This window comes from Scyliorhinus torazame, chromosome 19, assembly GCF_047496885.1.
Source record: "Scyliorhinus torazame isolate Kashiwa2021f chromosome 19, sScyTor2.1, whole genome shotgun sequence".
NCBI lineage: Eukaryota > Metazoa > Chordata > Chondrichthyes > Carcharhiniformes > Scyliorhinidae > Scyliorhinus > Scyliorhinus torazame.
This window is the reverse complement of record NC_092725.1, coordinates 48001741-48026980: the sequence shown is the minus strand read 5'-3', so window position 1 is coordinate 48026980 and position 25240 is coordinate 48001741. Positions and strand designations below refer to the sequence as shown.

The 25240-nt window shown below is 47.3% G+C and overlaps 1 protein-coding gene and 1 pseudogene across 3 annotated transcripts in view; both read left to right on the top strand.

The window, feature by feature from the left end:
- The window catches only part of dgki (diacylglycerol kinase, iota), a 558727-nt gene that overhangs the window by 26327 nt on the left and 507160 nt on the right, over positions 1 to 25240 (top strand). The gene's annotated exons all lie outside the window — the stretch shown is intronic.
- Positions 911 to 2185, top strand: LOC140395977 (sodium/potassium-transporting ATPase subunit beta-1-like; annotated as a pseudogene).

The window sequence follows — 25240 nt, the reverse complement described above, 5'->3', positions numbered from 1 at the left end:
ATAATGTATCCTTGGAGGGGATTAAAGCCAAGTGTGAGGAAGAGTTGGGGGAGGTTATGGAGGAAGGTCTGTGGTGTGAAGTGCTCCGGAGGGTAAATGCCTCAACCTCGTGCGCGAGGTTGGGGCTGGTACAACTGAAGGTAGTGTATAGGGCGCACCTTACGAGGGCGAGGATGAGCCAACTCTTTGAAGGGGTGGATAATGTATGTGAGCGCTGTGGGAGGAGCCCCACAAGCCATGTTCACATGCTTTGATCCTGCCCAAAGCTGGAGGGATTTTGGAGGGAGGTTTTTCAGGTCATCCCGGGCCTGTACATGTGAGTTTGGAGCCAGGGATCCTAGAAGACATTTTTGGGGTGTTGGACTGGCCCGGGCTGAAGGCGGGTGAGGGGACAGATGTTTTAACCTTCGCCTCGCTGATTGCCCGGAGGCAGGTCCTGCAGGGGTGGAAGTCAGCTCCTCCTCCCTGCGCCTCGGCTTGGCGGGGGGACCTGCTGGAATTTTTGATGCTCGAGAAGGTGAGGTTTGAGCTGAGGGGGTGGGTGGAAGGGTTGTACAATTCATGGGCATTGTTTATCGTGCACTTTCAAGGATTGGATGCCATCGAACATTAGATGGGAGGGGGCTATTGGTGGGGTTGAGCACATGGTTTATGGGATGACCGTTGATTCTCTTTTGGTCTTTTTATTTTGTTGTATTCGGAATGTATTGGTGATATTTGGGTCTGTGTTGGAGGGGATGCTGATTGGGGGATTGATACGGTATTTGTTGTTGTTGGTTTCCTTTTGTTGTGTTTTTGACAAAAATGTGGAAAATGAGGGGAATAAAAAAAAATGTTTTTTTAAAGAAGGCTGATGGGATCCTTGACTTTATTAGCCGAGGCATTGAATATAGATCAGGGTCGAGACAGCATGGCCCGGGCCCGGGCCCAGGGCAAGGAGGCAGGTGGAGACTGAAAGCAATTCCTCTGGGATTCCGAAATAAAAAAGCACTTTTTAGGCAGGACCGGCAGTCGTTGGCTCAAGATATTCTGGTCCTTCTTGATCTTTTATGGCTGCCTCGCTGGGATCTTCATTGGAACCATTCAAGCACTGCTGCTCACGATTAGTCCATTTGAACCCAAATACCAAGACAGAGTTGCACCCCCAGGACTATCACAAACACTGTATTTGTTCAAAACAGAAAGTTCCTTTAGTATGTCAGACCCAAACTCCTACGAAAGTTTTGCGAAAAGTTTGAACACGTTCTTGGATCTTTACAATGACTCCAGTCAGGGTGGCAACACTCCTTTTGAGAACTGTGAAGAGATTCCTCCAGCCTACATTCATGCAGGCCCACTGGACGATTCAGGACAGAAGAGAGCATGCAGATTTTACCGGACGTGGTTTAAGACTTGCTCTGGATTAAATTATCCTAATTACGGTTATGCTGAAAACCCCACATTGTTCCGAAGCTCAACAGGATTCTTAACTTTTATCCCGAGCCTCCAAATAATTCCACCGAACTTGCAGAAGAGTTGCAAATAAATTATAATCCGTTTATTATTCCCATTTATTGTGCAGCAAAGAAAGAAGACCGAGATAAAATTGGACCTGTGAAATAGTTTTCATAGAATTTACAGTGCAGAAGGAGGCCATTCGGCCCATCGAGTCTGCACCAGCTCTTGGAAATAGCACCCTACCCAAGGTTCACACCTCCACCCTATCCCCATAACCCAGTAAGCCCACCCAACACTAAGGGCAATTTATCATGGCCAATCCACCTAACCTGCCCATCTTTGGACTGGGAGGATTCAGCGGCTTTCCTTTGCAGTACTACCCATACATGGCAAGCGTCTGCAGGAAAAATACCTTCAGTTCTTTGTTGCTATTCAGTATATAAACGTCAAACAGAATACGGAAGTGCGCATTGAGTGTAAAGTGTATGGTGAAAATATTAACTATAGTGACAAGGACCGTTTTGGGGCTGGTTTAGCACAGGGCTAAATCGCTGGCTTTGAAAGCAGACCCAGGCAGGCCAGCAGCATGGTTCAGTTCCCGTACCAGCCTCCCCGAACAGGCGCCGGAATGTGGCGACTAGGGGCTTTTCACAGTAACTTCATTTGAAGCCTACTTGTGACAATAAGCGATTTTCATTTCATTTCATTTATGGGACGTTTTGAAGTAAAATTTGAGATCACGAGCTGATAACTTTTTTTTCCATTTTTCAACTGCATAATACAATTTGCCCCATTATTTCAAATTAGTCTTGAACAAACTGTCGTATATATGGGACCTACACTTAATCTATATGCTTTACACTAGCTTTCTGCATTTACCTAGGTATGTAACATAAAAGCAATAGTAGTACATATTTATTCCACTGTAAATGATAATATTTGAGCCATGGGTATGCTCATTACTGTAAATTATAATTCCACTAATGTGTAGCAGTGTTTGTGTCCTTGGGTATTGCTGCCTTGTGCCTCATGTGAGTTTGAGTGTACATTACTGTAGTGCATTCACAGGTCCTTCAAATTATGTTGCAATTTTTAAGCACGCTTTGCTTTCCAAGTTGTAAATACTCTGAAAATTGCCATGGTATTTGATTTTGTTTCTGTTATGCCCATGTGTATGAACATCCTGCAGTCTGAAGTTTGTGGCGGAGAGGGGGGGAAAGTTGCATTTTTTTTGGCAATGTTAAGTGTATGGTGATGGGTCTTATTATGCTTCCTTTTAGATCTGTTTAGTCTTCAATCCATGTTGAGATCTGGGTCTGGCTATCAAGCTATTGTGATTAGTTATTCAAGTTGTTTGCTGGAACCATCACATGGGGGTGTCCAGGAATGTCTTAAAAAAAAAGAATATAAGATCAGGGAGGTTATACTGGAGCTGTATAAGACACTGGTTAGGTCGCAGCTGGAGTACTGCATGCAGTTCTGGTCACCGTACTGTAGAAGGGAAGTGATTGCACTGGGAAGGTGCAGAGGAGATTCACCAGGATGTTGACTGGGCTGGAGCATTTCAGCTATCCAGAGAGACTGGTTAGGCTGTGGTTGTTTTCCCTGGAGCAGAGAAGGCCGAGGGGGGACTTGATTGAGGTGTATACCATTATGAGGGTATTAGGGTGGACAAGAAGGTACTATTCCCCCCCAGTGGAGGAGTCAATAACCAGGAGGCATAGATTTAAGGTTATGAGCCGGAGGTTTCGAGGAGATGTGAGGAAAAACGTGGTTGGAATTTGGGTCTCACTGACTGAGTAGAGGCGGGAACACTCACAACTTTTAAAAAGTATTTCGATGAGCATTTGAAATGGCATTGTATGCAAGGCTATGGACCATGTGCTGGAAAATGGGATTGGAATAGGCAGGTGCTTGAAGGTTGGTATGGACATAGTGGGCCGAAGGGCCTCTTTTTGTGCTGTAAAACTCTAATGAATGGATGACAAAAGTATTGGGAAGACAAAAGCCATTGTTTTGAACCCTGCCACAAACTCTGATCCCTAGCGTCCAATTCCATCCCTATCGCTAGTAATCATCTGAAATTGAGCTAGTCCATTCACAACCTGTGTTATGATGACCCCATGACCACATATCTGTTGTATCATAATGTCTGCATATTTTCATCTCCATAATGTCACCCAGTTTCAGCTCTTCTGAAACCCTCATCCATTTTTTAGTTCATTCCTGGGATGTGGCCGTTGATGGCTCGGCCAACATTTGTTACCCATCCCTAATTTTCCTTTGAGAAGGTGGTGTAGGTCTCCATGAACTGCTGCAGTCCAATAGGTGTAGGTACGCCCATGGTGCTGTTAGGTTTAATTCCTTCCTATTAGACTTTGTAGTGGTTTGATACAACTGAGTAGCTTGCTCGGCCATTTAAAAGTCAACAACATTGATTGACAGGCAGATTTCCTTTCCTAAAGAACATTAGTGAACCAGATAATCACCAATACTGAGAATGGCGTTTAATTCCAGATTCATTCCACCAGCCTCCGTGGTGGGATTTGAACACACATCTCCGGGGCAATAGCCTGGGCCTCTGGATTTTGAGTCATTGCCACCATGCCACCACCAACACCTCATTCATACGTGTGTTACCTCTGGACTTGACTATTCCAATGTTATTCTGACCAGTCTCCTACCATCAACTCCACTAAAACCTGCGGCCATCCAGACCTCTACTGCCTATGTCTTAACTCCTACCTAGACCCATCACCCCCATGCTTGCAGACCTGCATTAGCTCCCAGTACGCCAATTAATTAATTTTAAGATTCCCATATGTCTTCAAAACCCCCGCCCCATTGACCTCATGTTTCCCTATCTCTGTGACCTCCTCCAGCTGTACAAATCTTTGAAATCTCTGTGCTCTTCCAGTTATGGTGCCTTACGCAACCCCGTTTGCTTTAAGCTATCTATTGCTATAGCAATTTCCTCCCGAACCTCTCTTTTTTTTTCTCTCCTCCATTAAGAGGTCAAACAATGGCAAGGAAATCTCCTGCTGACTACCACTCAGCTGATCAATCAATGCTTCTTCCATATTGAACACCACTTGGAGAAAACACTGAGGGTGGCAAGGGTGCAGATAGTTCTCTGGGTGGCGGACTTCAATGTCCATCACCAAGAGTGGCTCGGTAGCACCACTACTTAACAAACTGGTTGTGTCCTAAAGGAGGTGGTGAGGGAACCATCAACAAGGAAAAATATACTTGACCTCATCCTCACCAGCCTGCCTGCTGCAGATGCATCTTCCATAACAGTATGGGTAGGAGTGACCACCGCACTTGTGGAGATAAAGTCCCGTCTTCTCATTGAGAATACTCTTCACCATGTTGTGTGGCACTACTATCTATGGGATGCTAAATGAGATAGACTTCGAACACGTCTAACAACTCAAGACTGGGGATCCACGAGTCGCTATGGGCCACCAGCAGCAGCAAAATTGCACTCAACCAGAATCTGTAACCTCATGGCCCGAAGTCTCCTCCACTCTGCCATTCCCACCAAACTAAGGGATCAACCCTGGCTCAATGAAGAGTGCAGGAGAGCATGCCAGGAACAACACCAGGCATAACTAAAAATGAGGTGTCAACCTGGTGAAGCTACAGCACAGGATTACGTGTGTGCCAAATGGCATAAGCAGCAAGTAATAGACAGAGCTAAGTGATTCCTAACCAACAGATCAGATCCAAACTCTGCAGTCCTGCCACATCCAGCCATGAATGGTAGTGGCCAGTCAAACAACTCACTGGAGGAGGAAGCTCCAGAAATATCTCCATTCCCAATGATGGAGGAGCACAGCACATCAATACAAAAGATCTTCAGCCAGGTATGCCAAGTGGATGATCCATCTTGGGCTCCCCCCCGGAGGTCCCCGGCATTACTAATGTCAGTCTTCAGCCAATTTGATTCATTCCACATGATATCAAGAAAAGACTGAAGGCACTGGATACTGCAAAGGCTATGGGCCGTGACAATATTCCAGCAAAAGTACTGAAGACTTGTGCTCCAGAACTTGCCACATCCCTAGCCAAGCTGTTTCAGACCAGATACAACACAGGCATCTACCCGGCAATGTGGAAAATTGCCCCGGTATATCCTGTACACAAAAGGCAGGATGAATTCAACCTGGCCCATTACCAGCCCATCAGTGTGCTGTCGATCATCAGTAAAGTGATGAAAGGCCATCAACTGTGCTTTCAAGCAGCACATACTTTGCAATAACCTGCTTATGGATGCTCACTTCTGCCAGGGTCACTCAGCTCCTGACCTCGTTGCTGCCTTGATTCAAATATGGGCAAAATTCTGGACTCCAGAGGTGAGGTGAGAGTGACTGACGTTGATATCAAGGCCGCATTTAACCAAATGTGACATCAAGGAGCCCAAGCAAAGCTGGAGTCAATGGGAATCTGGGACAAACAGTCTGCTGGTTGGAGTCATACTTAGCACAAAGGAAGATCGTTGTGGTTGTTGGATGTCAGTCAACGCAACTCCAAGGCATCACTCTATGGCCCAATCATCTTGAGCTGCTTCATGAATGACCTTCCTCCCCTCTTAACGTCAGATGCGGGATGTTCACAGATGACGGCACAATATTCAGCACCACTCGTGACCAGTCCTTGTGGAGACAAAGTCCCATCTTCACATTGAGGGTTCTCCTCACCATGTTGTGTGGCACTACCACCGTGCTAAATGGGATAGACTTCGAACAGAATTGCAAATCAAGACTGGACATCCATGAGGCACTGGGGGGGCATCAGCAGCAGCAAATTTGTACTCCACCACAATCTGTAATCTCATGAGCCGGCATATCCGCCACATTACCATTACCACCAAGGCAGGGGATTAATCCTGGATCAATGAAGAGTGCAGAAGTGCATGCCTGGAGCAATATCAGGCATACCGAAAAATGAGTTGTTAGCCTGGCGAAGCTACAACACTGGACTACTTGTGTGCCAAACAGCATAAGCAGCAAGTAATAGACAGAGCTAAGCGATTCTACAACAAACACATCTAAGCTCTGCAGTCCGGCTACATCCAGCCGTGAATGGTGGTGGACAATTAAACAACTCTTTGAGGAGAAGGCCCCACAAATATCCCCATCTTCGATGATGGAGGAGCTCAGCACATTTGTGCAAAAAACAAGGCTGAAGCATTCGCAACAATGTTCAGCCAGAAGTACCGAGTGGATGATCCACCTCGGTCTCCTCCGGAGGTCTCCAGCATCACAGATGTCAGTCTTCAGCCAATTGAATTGACTCCACTTGATATTAAGAAACGGCTGAAGGCACTGGATACCACAAAGGCAATGGACCCTGACAATATTCTTGCAGTAGACTTGTGCTCCAGAACTAGCCGCACCCTAGCCAAGCTGTTACAGTAAAACTATAACACTGGCATCTACCCGGCAATGTGGAAAATTTCCCAGGTGTGTCCTGTTCACAAGAAACAGTACAAATTCAACCCAGCCAATTACTGCCCTATCAGTCTATTCTCCATCATCAGCAAAGTGATAGAAGGAGTCATCAACAGTGCTATGAAGCTGAACTTATGCAGCAATAACCTGCTCATGGACACTCAGTTTGGGTTCCAACAGGGTCACTCAGCTCCTGACCTCATTACAGCATTGGTTCCAACATGGACAAAAGAGCTGAATGCCAGAGGTAAGGTGAGTGTGACATCCCTTGACATCAAGGCATCATTTGACCAAGTATGGCATCAAGGAGCCCGAGCAAAACCGGAGCCAAAGGGAATCGGGGGAAATCTCCGCTGGTTGGAGTCATACCTGGCACAAAGGAAAATGGTTGTGGTGGTTGGGGTCAATCATCTCAGTTCCAGGACATCACTGCAGGAGTTCCGCAGCGTAGTCCTAGGCCCGACCATCTTCAGATGCTTCATCAATGACCACCCTTCCATCATAAGGACAGAAGTGGCAATGTTTGCGAATGACTGCACACTGTTCAGCACCATTCGCCATCCCTCAGATAATGAAACAGATAATGTCCAAATGCAGCAAGACCTGGACAATATCCAGGCTTGGGCTGACAAGTTGCAAGTTACATTCATGCCACACAATTGCTAGGCAATGACCATCTCCAACAGAGAAGATCTAATCATTGCCCCTTGACATTCAATGGCATTAGCATCACTGACACCCGCACTATCAACATCCTGGGGGTTACCATTGACCCGAAACTGAACTGGACCAGCCACATTAATACTGTGGTGACCAGAGCAAGTCAATGGCTAGGACTCCTGCAGCGAGTAACTCACCTCCTGACTGCCCCCGAAAGCCTGTCCACCGTGTATAAGGCACAGGTTGGGAGTGTAATGGAATACACTCCACCTGCCTGGATAAGTGCATCTTCAACAACACTCAAGAAACTTGAAACCATCCAGGACAAAGCAGACCACTTGATTGCTACCCCTTGTACAAGCATTCACTCCCTACACAACCAATGAACAGCAATATGCACCATCTACAAGATGCATTGCAGGAACTTACCAAGGTTCCTTAGGCAGCATCTTCCAAACTCACGACCACTACCATCGAGAAGGACAAGATCAGCAGATGCATGGGAGCATCTGATGTTCACCATCCTGAATTGGGAATACATCACCGTTCCTTCACTGGCCCTGGGTCAGAATCCTGGAATTCACCCCTAGGTATACCTACACCTCAGGGACTGCAGTGATTTAAGAAGGCAACTCACCAGCACCATCTGGTGTAACTAGGGTAATAGGGATGGGCAATAAATGCTGGCCAAGCCAACAAAAAGCCCACATCCCTTAAAACAAATATATAAAAATTGCTCTTGTGAAGTGCTTTGGGAATTTGCTTTGTTAGAGGCGCGATGTAAAAATAAGTTGTATTGTGTATCAGACAGGTACTGGAAATAGTGCAGAGTGATTCTGAAATGATCCAGTATGAGGAGGTTATTCATGTCTGGACTGAGCTATCCAATCAACAGCCTGCTCTTTTTCCACAAGTCCTACCTTTTTAAATAGTTTTCCTACTCCTATCTGAAAGTTAATCTTCAATCTGCTTCCACCATCTTCGTACCACATAGTGCCATCACTGCGCACATTCTTATTCCTCGTGTCACTCTGCATCTTCTGCCAATCACCATAAATCTCTATCCTCTGGTCGGCAACCTTTCCACCATTGGAACAGCTTCACGTTATTTATTCTCAAAATCTTTGATCATTTTGTTCACCTCTATAAAACCCCCACTTATCTTCTCTGGCCATTCGGCCCATCGAGTCTGCACTGCCCCTTGGAAAGAGCACCCCACCCAAGCCCACACCTCCACCCTAGACCCGTAACCCCACCTAACCATTTTGGGCACTAAGGGCAATTTACCATGGCCAATCCACCTAACCCGCACATCTTTGGACTGTGGGAGGAAACCGGAGCACCCGGAGGAAACCAACGCAGACACGGGGAGAACGTGCAGACTCCGCACAGACAGTGACCAAGCCGGGAATCGAACCTGGAACCCTAAAGCTGTGAAGCAACAGTGCTAACACTGAGCTACCGTGCTACCCAATCCTCTTTATTTTCTCTACAAAACTGATGCCATGTATCCTTGGCACCATGTAGTAATTTTTTGAATTCATTTACCGGACATGGGTGTTGCATTTATTGGCCATCCATCATTGCCCTTGAGATGGTAGTGGTAAGCTGCCTTCTTAAAAATGACTGAATATCTTTCTCGGTCCTGTCAGATAGCAATTAAACGTTAAATGCTGAGGGTCCAAGCCATATATAGGTGATACCAGGCAAAGGTGGCAGATTTCATACCCTAAAGGCCATTAGTGAACCAATCAACACACTGGTTTCCACAGTGGACGGCTCGGCGCTGACATCGGCAGCCTGACAGCCATTTTATTAATAAATACATTCACAGGCAATTGAGCTCGTTAACAAACCAACGCACCTGAATATTTCGCCACTGCAGTTGGCGTGGTAAAACACCAGTGTGGGGAGTCCACATTCGCACCATTATCTGGAGCTGATGCTCTTGCCCCTGGCCAGACATCTATTGGCGAGGGTGGACTGGGCGGACATGTAAAATATGGTGGCAAGCATGACTAGTTGCTTGGCTAGTCTGTGGTGCAGCCCTCCCAATTTTGGCCTGAGTCCCCAGATGTTAGCAAGGAGCAATTTGCTGTGGTCTGTGCCTGATGATCCGCCAGTTTAATCCCTTACTGACCTTTCTGTAGTGGTGTGATGTAACTGAGTGGCTCACTGGATCACTTCAGAGGGAGCATTTAAGAGACTACAGACTCATTACTGTGAGCCTGGAGTCACATGTAGGCCAGACCAGGTAAGGACGGCAGATTTCCTTTCCTAAAAGACATGAGTGAACCAGATGGGGTTTTTACGACAATCGACAATGGCTTCATGGTCACTATTTTTATTTTACTTAAAAGTCATTAGATTAGCTTTTTATTAATTGAATTAAAATTCCACCAGGTGACATGTGAACCCATGCCAGCATAGGATTTGCCGAGGCATATGAATTGCTAATCCAGTGTGGTTGCCACTATACCACTGCCACTTCTGAACATTAATATGAGATAAAACTTTCAACTGCAAGTTCTCAGCTAGTTCAAGCGAGGGAGGCTTTGACGTAATCTGGCCATAGTATCTCTTCGTTAATTAGACCAGAACTATCTTTGTTCTTGAATTCTTTATTAAGTGGTTTGAGAAACCATTAGCCCGAGCTTAAACTACTGAGATAGTAACTATGGAAAATAAAAATGTCACGTCTCTACATTTATGCGAGAATGAAAACTCGAATGCAAAATTGACAGAGAAACTATCCAGAAACAATGAGCTAAACATTCGAGAGGCTGGTTGGTGGGCAGGGTGATTTTGACACATTATCCCCCAACCTTGCTGCAGGTCAGCGGTCAGCCTGCTCATCTCCGTGACTGTGGCGTGCAGCCCAGCATTAATGCACTCCTGACTGGCTGCATCTTCAGCAGGGGTCTAGCTTGGTTCGAAGCTTGTCTGTGTTAAAGCCAGTCTGCAGTCCCTAAAAGCTGCAGCAAGTGTTGCAACCCATCTTGGCAAGTCTATTTCACGGGGACAAATGAGGAGCAGTAGAACAGAAGGCCACGGAGAGGCCTGCAAGATTCTCTGATGCAGCGTTGGAGGCCTGAATCGAATACAAAGATGCCACCACGGAGCTGTTGAACCATTGCGATGAATTCTTCAGGGCAATTAAATTTCTCCATTATCTTCTCAATGCCCTCACGGCTGATTGTGTCAAAGGTCTTGGTCAGATCAACGTATGTGGTGTAGGGGTCCATATCCCATTCTTGGCAATTTTCCTGGAGCTCTCAAACTGCAAACACCATATCAGTGGTTCGTCAACCTTTTCTAAAACTGTACTGACTCTCTGGCAGCAGATTCTGGTCGCGATGTTGCAGTAGGCGGGTCAGGAGGATTCTGGCAAAAATATTTTGCTGCCGATGGAGATGAGAGAGGTTCCTTTATGATTGTTGCAAGGCTGGAGCGTTCCTTCCCACTTGTACAGATGGATGGTGGTGAGTCTTCTGACACATTCCCAGTCATTAATGGAGTTAGACAGGGCTGCATCCGAGCGCTAACCTTCTTCAGCATTTAATTCTTCATCATGCTGTTTGATGCCTCCCATGATGCCAAAATCAGATATCAGATGGACAGGAAGTTACTCAATCTGAGGTGGCTCCAAGCAAAGACCAAGGACGTACTTTGGAATGTCCTCTCTGCCAGGGACTATGCACCAGCTGCTAGGTCAGAACTGGACAGGCAATGTACCATGAACCTTTCCCCCAATACATATCACAACCTCGGCCTCACTCACAATCAGCATGAAGAAAACTGAGTAAAGTACCATGCTGCTCGAGGAAAGCCCTACTTCGAGCCCAAGGTTTCAGTCCACGAACAGAACCTGCCAGCAGTGGATGCGTTCACTTACCTCTCTCTCGCTCGCTCGCTTTCGCTCTCTCTCTCTGTCCAGATTTTCGACAAGATACGTGCATTACGATATTACCAAATGACGGTAGACATTGAACATCAATCTGGGAGTAAGTCTGCTTATCAAAATCAAAGTCTCCAGAGCAACAGCCCTGCCTACTTCGCTGTACACATGTGAGACTTGAACTGTGTACCAGTTGTAGTAATACCAGGTATTGCAGTACCTGAGAGGTGAATGACCATTGGCTAGACCTAGGAGTCTACCATTGGCTAACGTACATAGCCCCGCCCTGAGAGGCGGGGTATAAGAACCCATGCCGTCCCAGCAGCCTTCACTTTCTGTATCGAAGCTGCTGGGTACAGTTCTAGCTGATTAAAGCCGATTAGATATGACTCCCCTTGTCTCGAGAGTTATTGATTGTGCATCACCAGTATTGTGTCAAGTTTGCAAGCTTCTGTAGACCAGGGCCTGGATTCTCCGTTGCGGGTCCGCCGTGCTACCGTTGCTACCGAGGACAGCGAATTTGGCGCTCAGTCAAATCTCCCATTCACTGCAGCGGTACTGAAGAATCCCGTTGCCGTGAACGGACTGAGTATCCCCCCTCAGATGGCAGGACAGAATACCAGACACTGAGGTGTTTACCTGAGCAGGCATGCCAAGCACCTATACCGTATTGAACAGTCACAATTGAGTTAGGCTGTAGACAGAATACTCCGCACTCACTTACTAAGGCGGAGTGTTCGCGTCTGAGGGTGAGCTTTCATTCTCATGGAATCATAGAATCATAGAATTTACAGTGCAGAAGGAGGCTATTTGGCCCATCGAGTCTGCACCGGCTCTTGAAAAGAGCACCCCATCCAAACCCACACCTCCACCCTATCCTTGTAACCCAGCAACCCCACCCAACACTAAGGGCAATTTTGGACACTAAGGGCAATTTATCATGGCCAATCCACCTAACCTGCACATCTTTGGACTGTGGGAGGAAACCGGAGTACCCGGAGGAAACCCATGCACACACGGGGAGAACGTACAGACTCCGCACAGACAGTGACCCAAGCCGGGAATCGAACCTGGACCCTGGTGCTGTGAAGCAATTGTGCTATCCACAATGCTACCATGCTGCCCATCTGGTCAAAGGAAGGGCAACAAGGACAAAAGGCTTCACTTATGAGTTCTGATATCGACTTCAAATCCTGGGAGAGGTTTATCCAGGAACATAGCACCTGGCGCAACCAAATAAAAAACGGTGCAGCCTCCTCCAAAAGGCAGATTGAAAGCAAAAGGAGGGGAAATCTTGAGCCAGCAACACGTCCAAACCTCGTCTGTGGTATCCTGTCCCATTTGCAGCAGAACCTTTCGGGCCCAGATCGTCCTTCGCAGTTACCCATGTACCCACTCCACCACTTCAGACCCCAGATAATGAGCATGGTCATCTTTGCCTCGAAGGATGAACAAGACTCTATGCCCAGTCACACAAGGGAGACCCTTTGTGGTCTCTGTACACTACTCCCCCACCCGCCCCCCCCCCATCCCCATTGACATGTGTCACCCACATGTGAGTGCAGTCAGTCAGCCAATCCTCTATCCATGCCAGTACCTCGCCCCAAACACTGATCTTATTTAGCAGTGTCCTGTATAGCACCTTGCCAAAGGTCATCTGAAAATCCAAATAGATCAAGTCCACTGGTTCTACTTTGTCTAACTTCCTCCTCAAAGAACTCTTATCAGATTTGTCAGACATGATCTCCCCTTTGACAAAGCCGTGCTGACTCAGTCCTATTTTACCATCCACTTCCAAGTACTTCGCGATCTCATCCTTGATAACGGACACTAAAATCTTACCAATGACCTAAGTCAGGCTAACTGGCGTATAATTTCCCGTATTCCACTTCCCTCTTCTTAAACAGCGGTGTCACATTAGCCATTTTCCAGTCCTCTGGGTCTCTCCCTGACTCCAGTGATTCCTGAACGATCATCCCCAATGCCTCAACAATCTTCTCGGCTATCTCCTTCAGTACTCTGGGGTGTAGTCCATCCAGTCCGGGTGATTTATCCACTTTCAGACCTTTCAGTTTCCCCAGCACTTTCTCCTTAGTGATAGCCACTACACTCACCTCAGCCCCCGGACTCTCTTGAAGTTCTGGTATTCCACTGGTGTCTTCCATGATCCCTTAAAGCCCCCATGTTAACTTGGTGTCCACTCCTGCTGATCTAAACCCCAGTCTCTTATAGCCCTGAGGCAATTAGACCCAATTCATGAATCCTCACCCACACCCATGGCTCTTTATATTCCAGATGCCAACTTAATGCCACCACCCTTTGCCCTTACACCCCCCCATGCCAATTTACCTTGTATCCACCATGATCAGACCTCAGGAGCTATGCTAAGATGAAAAAAAATACACTTCTCAATATATGTTACAGACTTCAATATAGTAAAAAAACTCTCATTCAGGACAGTACGGTAGCACAGGTGGATAGCACTGTGGCTTCACAGCGCCAGGGTCCCAGGTTCGATTCCCCGCTGGGTCACTGTCAGTGCGGAGTCTGCACGTTCTCCCGTGTCGGCATGGGTTTCCTCCGGGTGCTCCGGTTTCCTCCCACAGTCCAAAGACGTACAGGTTAGGTGGATTGGCTGTGCTAAATCACCCTTAGTATCCAAAACAAAAAGTTAGGAGGGGTTGTTGGGTTACGGGGATAGGGTGGAAGTGAGGGCTGAAGTGGGTCGGTGCAGACTCGATGGGCCGAATGGCCTCCTTCTGCACTGTATGTTCTATGTTCACGAAAGCCTATTCAATCCACTTAAATCCCCTCAAGTACTTAATCCATTATTAAAAGCAGCCATTTTGTGTTCATCAAAAGACAACTCATCATTTAATAACCTCTTTGTACTGCCAATCAAACTGTGAACTTACAGCCAAACCACTGTGGTAATGATAGGTTGTGGAAAGCAGTCAAGCAATCGCTGTGGCAACATCCTGGAACACCCTCACTAACAGCATACTGGGTGTACCCACACCTCAAGGACTATAGCGGTTCAACAAGGCAACTCCCCACCACCTTCTGAAGGGCAACTAGGCCTGGACAATAAATGCTGGCCTAACCAACGACGTCCACAAGCCGTAAATGAATTTTTAAAAATGGAACATAGAAAATAGGAGCAGGAATAGGCCAGTTGACCCTTTGAGCCTGCTCCGCTACCATTCATTATGATCATGGCTGATCATCCAACTCAGTAACCAGCTCCCACATTCCCCCCATATCCTTTGATACCTTTAGCTCCACGAGGTATTTCTTAACTCCTTCTTGAAAAAATGCTTTGGCCTCAGCTGCTTTCTGTCGTAGCAAATTCCACAGATTCACCACTCTCTGGGGGAAGAAATTTCTCCTCATCTCAGTTCTAAATGGTCTACCCCCTGTCGTCAGACTGTGACCCCTGGTTCTGGTCTTCCACCATTGGGAGCATCCTTCCTGCATCCAACCTTTATACTAATCTTTATTGTCACAAGTAAGCTGACATTAACACTGCAATGAAGTTACTGTGAAAATCCCCGAGTCGCCACACTCTGGCGCATGTTCGGGTACACAGCGGGAGAATTCAGAATGTCCAATTCACCTAACAAGCACGTCTTTCGGGACTTGTGGGAGGAAACCGGAGCACCCGGAGGAAACTTACGCAGACACGGGGAGAACGTGCAGACTCCGCACAGACAGTGACCCAAGCCGGGAATCGAACCTGGGACCCTGGAGCTGTGAAGCAACAGTGCTAACCACTGTGCTACCGTGCCACCCATACCTGTCTAGTCTTGTTAAAATTTTATAGTTTGATGAGATCCCCCCTCATTCCTCTAATCTCCGGCAAATACAATCCCAATCTCCTCAGACGGTAATCCTGCCATCCCAGGAATCAGGCTGTTAAACCTGCGCTGCACTCACTCGACAGCAAGAACATCCTTCCTCCGACAACAAGGCCACGTGTCTGACAACCAGTTTTCTATCTATCTCAGCTCCTCAGGGTCGAGGGTGACTTGTTTCCATTCCGGGGAGGTAGGTTCTGCGGTGGCTGAATAGACCGATCGTGGATCCGCAGACTCTGCCACAGGTTTGGCAGGTGGTGTTTGATGAAGTGAGTGGGTGGGATGCTCTGGATTCTGCGCTCTTTCTGCTGTTTACGCTGGCCCCCGCATCCTCCACCCTGTGACGCTCAAGGTGATTGTTGCCTTCGCGGATGCTTTCTCTCTAGTTTGTGCATTCTAAGGCAAGCAATTCCCACATATCGATGGGGCTGTTGCATTTATTGAGGGAGGCTTTCAGAGTCCTCGTAGCGTTTCCTCTGCCCTCCTAATGATCGCTTGTCATTGTGGTGCTCGGAGTAGAGCACTTGTTTTGGGAGTTTTGTGTCGGCATGTGGGCAATGTGGCCTGCCCATCACAGCTGGTCGAGTGTAGCCAGTGCCTCGATACTGGCCTGGGAGAGGATGTCCACGTTGGTACGCCTTTCCTGCCAGTGGATTTGCAGGATTTTGCGGAGGCAACGTTGATGATATCTCTCCAGGGATTTGAGGTGTCTGCTATACATTGTCCATGTTTTTGATGCATACAGGAGGGGGGGAACCACAGCTGCTCTATAGATCATGAGCTTGGTGCTGGATTTGAGGTTTCGGTCTTTGAACACTCTGATTCTCAGGCGTCCAAAGGCCCACTGACGCATTGGATTTGATGCTGCATTCCATCGTCGATGTCTGCTCGCACCGAGAGGAGAATCCCTGGTTATGGGAAATGGTCCACATTGTCCAGGGTCTTACCATGGATCTTGATGGTTGGGGGCAGTTTGTATGGCAGAAGCAGGCTGGTAGAGAACCTTTGTTTTTCGGATGTTTATTCTGAGGCCCATTCTCTCCTATACCTCGGTGACTGCGTCAAAATTGTTTGTGCGCGCAAACTCAGTATCTCAATATTCTATGTCCAACCTCACACACTTTAATTTTATTTTTATGTGCAATTTTGTCAAAATCCTTCTGAAAGTCCAAATAAACCATGTCCTCTGGCTTCGCCTCATCAACTCTACTGGTTACATCCTCAAAAAATTCCATTAGATTTGTCAACTATAATTTCCCTTTCATAAATCCATGCTCTTTCCGATCCTGCCACTGTTTTCTAAGTGCACTCCTATTAAATCTTTTATAATGCATTCTAGCAGTTTCACCACTACCTACAGCAGGCTGACTGGTCTATAATTCCCTGTTTTCTCTCTACCTCCCTATTTAAATAGTGGAGTTACATAAGCTACTCTCCAATCCATAGGAATTGTTCCAGAGTCTATAGAATCTTGGAAGGTGAGTACCAATGCATCCACTATTTCTAGGGTCACTTCTGGGATGTAGATTATCAGGCCCTGGGGATTTATCGGCCTTCAGTCCCATCAATTTCCTCAACACCATTTCCCTATTAATACTGATTTCCTTCAATCGTCCCTCTCGCGTTGCGTTCCCCAACATTTCTGGTATGTTATTTGTGTCCTTCTTTCTGAAGCCAGAACCAAAGTATGTATTTAGTTGGTCAGCCATTTTCATTATAAACACCCCTGTTTCTGACTGTGAGGGATCTTCGTTTGTCTTCACCAATCTTCCTCTCTTCACACAGCTTTAAGAATCTTTCACAGTCACTTTTTCAGTTCCCCGTGCTCTATTTTCCCCTTCATAATCAAATCTTTTGTCCTCCTTTGCTGACTTCTAAACTGTTCTCAATCCTCAGGTCTGCTGTTGTTTCTGACCAATTTGTATGCTCCTTCCTTGGATCCAATACTATCTCTAAGTTCCCTTGTCAGCCATGGCCACCTTTCCCATTTTATTTTGCGCCAGACAGGAATGAACAGTGGCATTGTTATTATTTTCAGTTATCAAGGAGAGTAGAGAAATATAAATTATCGGTATTGCACTGTTCATTCACTTATTCCACCCAGAAGGAAGTATTTGTGTGTTCGGAGACTGAGGGTAAACATTTTCCAGCCCAGTCATAGAATTATCATAGAATTTACAGTGCAGAAGGAGGCCATTCGACCCATCGAGTCTGCACCGGCTCTTTGAAAGAGCACCCTACCCAAGCCCACACCTCCACCCTATCCCCATAACCCAGTAACCCCACCCAACACTAAGGGCAATTTTGGACACTAAGGGCAATTTAGCATGGCCAATCCACCTAACCTGCACATCTTTGGACTGTGGGAAGAAACCGGAGCACCCGGGGGAAACCCACGCACACACGGGGAGGATGTGCAGACTCCGCACAGTGACCCAAGCCGGGAATCGAACCTGGGATCCTGGAGCTGTGAAGCAATTGTGCTAACCACCATGCTACCGTGCTGCCCCTGAGTAGAAAGTAGAGAAAGTAAGTTCTGCAGGCTGATTATAGGCAATGTTCAAAATTAAAAACTTCACGCTCACCAGCATTGGTTTGTGGCGAGGGAGGTTCCCAACATAACCCCCCCCACTCCTCTCCCCCCATCCCAGGACCTACCCCGCCCAGGATTCAGCCACCTTTTCCCCCCTCCCACCCAGTGTCTGAATCCGGTGCCTGAATCCCCCGTCGATACGACAGAACTGGGCAGGGCCAGCTCCTGGAAATGATTCCCGGTTAGGTTGCCAACATTTGCAACAAAACCCAGCCCCGAGTATCAGTCGAAAGGTGATACAAAAACTGTTTAACTGATGCTGTAACGATCTGGATGATCCATATCCGCCATCTCTGGGGTCCCCCAGCATCAGTCTTCAGGCAATTCGATTCACTCCATGTGATACCAAAAAGCGGCGAAAGGCATTCGATATCGCAAAGACTACGGGCCCTGACAACATTCCAGCAAGAGTACTGAAGAGTTGTGCTCCAGAACTTACCATGCCCTTAGCCAAGCTGTTCCAGTCCAACTACATCACTGGCATCTACCCGGTAATGTGAAAAACTGCACAAGTACATGCTGTTCACTAAATGCAGGACAAAGTTAATCCAGCAAATTACCACCCATCATGCTACTCTTGATCACAATGGAAGGGGTCATCAACTGTGCGATCAAGTGTCACTTAGAAATTATCCGCTCATGGACACTCCGTTTGGGTTCTGCCAGAGCCACTCCACTCCAGACCTCATTACAGCCTTGGTCTAAACATGGACAAAAGATCTGAACTCAAGAGAGTGAGAGTGACTATCCTTAACATCGAGGCTGCATTTGATCGAATATGAAGGAGCCTGACCAAAACTAGAGTCAATGGAAATCAGGAAGGAACCGCTTCACTGGTTGAGTCCTACCTGGCACAATGGAAAATGGTTGTGATTGTCGCAATTCCAGGACATTCCATGTCCTAGGCCCAATCATCTTCAGCTGCTTCATCAATGACCTTCACCCCATCATAAGTTCAGAGGTGAGGATATTCGCTGATGACTGCACAATGTTCAGCACCATTCGCGACTCATCAGATTAAGCAGCCCATGTCCAAATGCAGCAAGACCTGGACAACACTTAGGCTTGAGCTGATGTGTGGAAATCAACATTCATACCACACATGTGCAAGGTAATGACCATGTCCAACATGAGAGAATCTAGCCATCCCTCTTTGACATTCAATGGCAATACCATCACTGATACTCTCACTATCACCATTCTGGGGGTTACCATTGACAGGAAACTGAACTGGACAAGCAATATAAATACCGTGGCTATAGGAGCAGGTCAGATGCTGGGTATTCTGTGGTGAGTAACTCACCTCCTATCTCCCCAAAACTTGTCCATCATTTACAAGGCACAAGTCAGGAGTGTGATCCACCTTGCCTAGATGAGTGCAGCTCCAACAACTCAGGAAGCCTGACACCATCCAGGACAAAGCAGCCTCCTTGATTGGGACCCCATCCACAAACATTCACTCCCTCTATCAACAACGCATAATGGCAACAATGTGTACAATCTACAAAATGCATTGCAGCAATTCAACAAGTCTCCTTCAACAGCACCTTCCAAACCTGTGACCCTACTACCGAGATGCACAAGGGTACCAAATGCATGAGAACACCACTGCTGCAAGTTCCCCTCCATGCCACACTCGATGATAGAACTATATCGCCATTACTTCACTGTCGCTGGGTAAGAATCCTGGAACTCCTTTCCTAACGGCACTGTGGGTTTACCACCACCTTCTCAAGGGTAATAAGGGTAATATATACATGTCTAGCCAGTAATGCCCACATCCTATGAAAGTGTATTATTTTAGGTCATGTCACCAAACAGCTAATGAAAGTCCTAGCATATTTTTTTCCAACTCACAGACACAGGCAAACTTTTTTAATTTTTAAAGGGCACTCTATTTTTTTTGTAAAAAATTATATAAAATTTAGAGTACCCAATTATTCTTTTTTCCGAATTAAGGGGCAATTCACCTAACTTGCGCACCTTTAGGTTGTGGGGGTGAAACCTATGCAGACACGGGAGAATGTGCAAACTCCACACAGCCAGTGACCCGGGGCTCCAAGGGGTTTACAGTGGGACAAATAGAATAAGGGTGGAAAGTCTCACTGGTTGGGCGATTTCTAATTGACTTCAGCGCACCCTGTGGAGTGTAGAATTAATGACAGCAATTTCTGCATTTCTGCATTAACTGCATGTGCAGACTCCGAGAACTTGCTAAACTAAAATCAAAATACTGCAGATGGTGGAAGATAGTAACAGAGGTAACATTTCAAATCGAGACTTCTTCATCGAAGATTCTTTTCTTCAGTCATGTTGGACTCAAAACAAAAAGGTATCTAGATCTGCACCTTGTGTGCTCAAAGCCACAGGGCTATGGATCGGGTGCAGGAAGGTGGGATTAGAAAAGGCACCTGGGTGTCCTAGGGCTGGCATGGACAAGATGGGCCGAATGGCTTCCTTCTGTGCTGTAACCTTTCTATGATTAGCTCTGTTTCTCGCTCCACTGATTCTGCCTGACCTGATAATAATAATAAGACCTGCTGAGTATTTCCAGCACTTTCAGTTATAATCCCAGGATTTTCTTCCATTTTCAGAAGAGTAATGACAGACAATGCTGACAGTCTCTAGGTTATTGTGTCTTTAAAATACGGGCAATTATATTTGTAAACACCTTTTAGTGTTGTCCTTGATATCCTTTGCAATCTTTTTTCGTGTGGGCCTATTTGTAGCTTTTACCACTTTCATTGTATCATTTCCCAGTGCAAAGAATATCTACCAATCATTGCTTGTGTAAAAGCCTTTTCCTTTCATTTTATTTGACTTTCACTTCCCTTGTTGATAAAGGTTGCTCAACTAAAGAAGTAAAGCTCTTGCTCTTTATGTGTTTATATAGATCTTCTATTCTATCAAATACTTTTTTGAACGTCTTCCACTGTTCATTTGTAAATTCTACCATCCATTCTTCCAATCTACTGTGGTTCATTTCTGCCCCATTCCTCCAAAATCAGCAATCTTGGTTCATGACTCACCCTTCTTCCTTTCAAACCTGATGTTGGATTCTATCTGTTGAATCCGTGGTAGCAGAATGCATTGACAAAAGTGGAAATTACAGAACAAGATTTATTTTGATACAATTGCAATGCTCCTTCACTCCCCTAAGGGTCTCCTTCCCTGACTTGCAGCTCGGCCGGGGTTTTTATACAACTGGGGCTCTCCTTGTAAAGGGGAACCCCCCTCCCCCCCCCCCCCCCCACTTTAAAGGGAAAGGACTGCGTGATGCCGTGACCGGTAACGAGTCCATACAATGACCTCACCGGTGTAGGTGTCCTGGTCAGCAGGGGCAGACAGCTTAACACGTCGGCGTGGCGAATCTTGCTCCCGGAGCGGTGTTCCAACACATAGTCATATGCTGCAGGCAGCAAGGCCCATCACTAGAGGCGGGTGGAAGCAAAGGGGGGGGGGTGCGGAAAAAATAAATCGCCCAATCCTCCTTGAAGAGCCCTAGGAGGGGCTTGTAGTCCGTGAGAATGGTGAAGCGATGCCCGTAGACATATTGATGGAATTTCGTGACACTAAATACAGCAGCCAAACCCTCCTTCTCGATCTGGACATACTGCTGTCTCTGAGTCTGCCAACGGTCTTGAGGTGAAGAGCGATGGGACGTTTAAATCAGTCATCCATGGGCCAGCAAGAACGTGACACCGTATGGAGATGGGTCGCAGGTCAACAGGATTGGCCGGGATGGGACGAAGTGGGTTAGCAGTCTTGATGAGGAGAGTTGTTTCACCTCGATGAAAGCCACTTGCTGTTCTCGGCCCCACTCCCAGTGTTGCCCCTTCCTGAACAGATGGTGGAGGGGGGGCTACAGTGGTGGCCAGGTTATGGAGGAACGTGTCATAGTAGTTTATCATTGCCAGGAACAAACAGAGTTCCATTGGGCCACCTGGTACAGAAGCCTGCCGAATTGCCTGTACCGTCTCTTCCACCGGGTGCAAGCTATGGCGGTTTACACGATAGCTGAGGTACCTTCGGTGGCGTTGAATTCACATTTCTCCCACAGGAGGTGGACACCAGCATCCTCAAACGCTCCCGCACCTCGGCCAGTTTTTGTAGATGCTCCTGATTGGATGAGCCTGTGATCAGAACGTCATCGAGATAGACCGCTATGCGGGGCAGGCCTCGCAGGATGTTCTCCATTACTCGCTGGAATATGGCAAGCGCGGTGGAAACCCCAAAGCGCAGGCGAGTGTATTTATATAGCTGTGTTCATGGTTACAATGAATCTGGACTCGGGGCCAGGACTGGAGGTAAGCTTGTTTCGTAAACGTGTGCCCTCCGCTGAGCTTTGCATAAAGGTCATCGATCTGGAGAACCGGGTAACGTTCCAGTCGAGACACGCGGTTGACCGTCATTTTCTAGTCGCCACACAATCGTACTGTTTCATCCAGTTTCATGACTGGGATGACTGGCGCCACCCAGTCAGAGAATTGTACCGGGCAGAAGATGCCCAAGTTCTCCATCCGGCCCAACTCAGCGTCCACCTTGTGTCGTAAGGCATACGGGACAGGTCGGGCGTAGAAGTAGCACAGTCGAGCCATATGTCCACACTTGGGCCACAGCTCCTTTCATGGTGCCCATGTCGTCCTGAAATACTGATGAATCCTCGTCAGAACTACCTCAGGGCCTTGTGGGTGCATGCGGCACACCCACTGCAAATCTAACCGCAGACTTAGCCAGTCACGCCCAAACAAACTCAGACCTCTCCCGTGGACCACTACCAGAGGAAGGTTTGCTGACTGTTAACCATAATTGACTAGAACCGTTGAAGTGCTCACTATTGCCAGCGGTACCCCTGTATCATAGAATCATAGAATTTACAATGCAAATGGAGGCCATTCGGCCCATCGAATCTGCAACGGCCCTAGAGCACCCTACCCAAGCCCACACCTCCACCCTCTCCCCGTAACTCAGTAACCCCACCCAAACTTTTCTTTTGGACACTAAGGTCATGTGAGAGTACCTTTAAGAAATGGGTGTTTAAGAAATGTATCCTTAAGAAATGGGTGTTTATCAGTGATGTCAGAGTGTGGGTGGAGCTGGGCTGTTTTTTACTTTTGTTTTAGGCTGTTTGCTGCAGGGTGTGTTTTCGTTTTGTTTTTAGTGTTGGAGCTGAAGCCAGACACAGCTGGTGTACTGTTGTTCTCTCTGCCATGAAAAGACTATCTCTTGATCATTTGGTGAATTCAGAATTATAAATGTTCTGAGTAGTGAATGTAAACCTAATGTGCTTCTGTTAAAAGGTGTTTCTTTTGTCTTCTGGATGTTGTTTGGGAAGTTATTAAGCATTACTTAGTGTTGTATTCTTTGGACGTTGTATTTGAATTAATGGTTGCTAAGATGTTCACTGTATGTTTTAAAAAGGTTAACTTGAGTTCATAGAATAAATATTGTTTTGCTTTAAAAATTACTTTTCCACTGCTGCACCACACCTGTAGAGTGGGCCGTGTGCTCCCCATACCACAATCTAATAAAAGTTGTGGGTCAGGTGAACTCCATGATACACTTTGGGGTTCTCTAACCCCTGGCCCATAACAAAGGGCAATTTAGCATGGCCATCCACCTAACCGGCACATATTTGGACTGGAGCTCCCCGAGGAAACCCATGCAGACAAGGGGAGAACGTGCAGACTCCGCACAGACAGTGAGCCAAGCCAGGAATCGAACCTGGGACCTTGGAGCTGTGAAGCAACAGTGCTAACCACTGTGCTACCATGCTGCCCTTTAAGTGCCATTGGTTTTCGACAGGGTCAGTGATATAGGCCAGACCAAATGCGGTCGAACGTACAGCGACTGATTACCAATACTGCGGCCCAGTGTCGAGTTTCATGTCCATTAATCCGCAGGGAGATCCGGATAGGTGCTAGTTTTGGCGCAGCCACGCAGTGTAACTGCTGGTAGGTGCTGTCCATATCTTCATCGTAGTAAGCCACATCACGTTGGGGGTGGTCGTGCCTGGAGAGTCAGCTGACGGAGCCACCTGTCTCTCTGGTTTCTGCGGCCTGTTGCAGACCCCGCTGGCTGGTGGTTATATTCCTGTTCCTCCTGGTCGGAGGGAAAGTCCGGTGGCATCCCCGGTCCCTATTATGGCGGTCGGTGTTCCTCCGGTAGGTATTCTGTGGTCAGGGACCTGCCTCCTCAGGGCCAGCCGTGAACCTTCTGTTCGGTGCTTTCTCTGGAGATGGCTAGTGCCACTGCACCTTGCAGGTCCAGGTGGGCCTCAGCTAGTAATTTCCGTTGCATGGCCGCATCGCGGAGTCCACACGCCAAACGGTCCCAGAGTGTTATCGTTCAGTTTCACTCCAAATTCGTCAGTTGTTAAAGGCGGGCCAGTAAGTAACTCACCAACTCCGCTTGGACCTGAGCAACCGTGTGGAACCGGAAGTGGCGTACGATGAGCGGTGGTTTTGGGTTCAAATGCTCCCACACCAGGGTCACCAGGACGCCGAACGACCAGGCATCTGGGGCGTCCGGGAGAATCAAGCTCGATATCACACTGTGGGGGGGCTCTCCGCACGCTCTCAGTAATATCACAGTTTTTTGTGCATCGGCATTGATCGCATTCGTTTGAAAAAAATAGTTGATGCTATCAACATATTGCCCCAATCACCTGTAACTGCATCAGAAGGTTCCAGCCTTTCTGAGTGGCATTTCGGTGGTTAGTAGTGGAGTCTGCCGAAGCCTAGACAAGGTGGGCCGGGCACGTAGCAACCGGTGTCGACGGCAGCTCCTCATCGCCAGTGTTGAAGGCAGAATGACAGACAAAAGTAGAAATTACAGAACGGTTCATTTCGATCCAATTACAATACTCCTCCACTCGCTTGCGGGTCTCCTTCCCTGCCCTGCTGCTATGCCGGGGTTTTTATGCAACTAGGGTTCCCCTTAAAGGGGAAGGCCTGGGGAGGTCATGGGAAATCGTAGAGTCCTGATTCCAGGATCTCCATTAGGGTTATAACACTATCATATTATGCTTACCAATGGCTAGATGTTCCTTTACTTTTCAATTATTGACTAATTCAGACTCACTTACTTATTACGAAATCCAAGATGGCATGTCCCCTTGGAATCAGGAGCAAACCAGCAAAGAATGAATAAAAAGTGAATCTAGGCCGGAATTTTCCTGCCCTTTACGCCGGCGGGATATTCCCCTCCTGCTGACAGTGAATCCCCGCCGCCTGTTCCCTGGAGGTGGGGGAACGCAAACAACAGGAAACCCCATTGAGACCAGAGGACCCCTCCGCCGGTCAATGGGGTGGGGCCACCTCCGCCACCATGAAACACA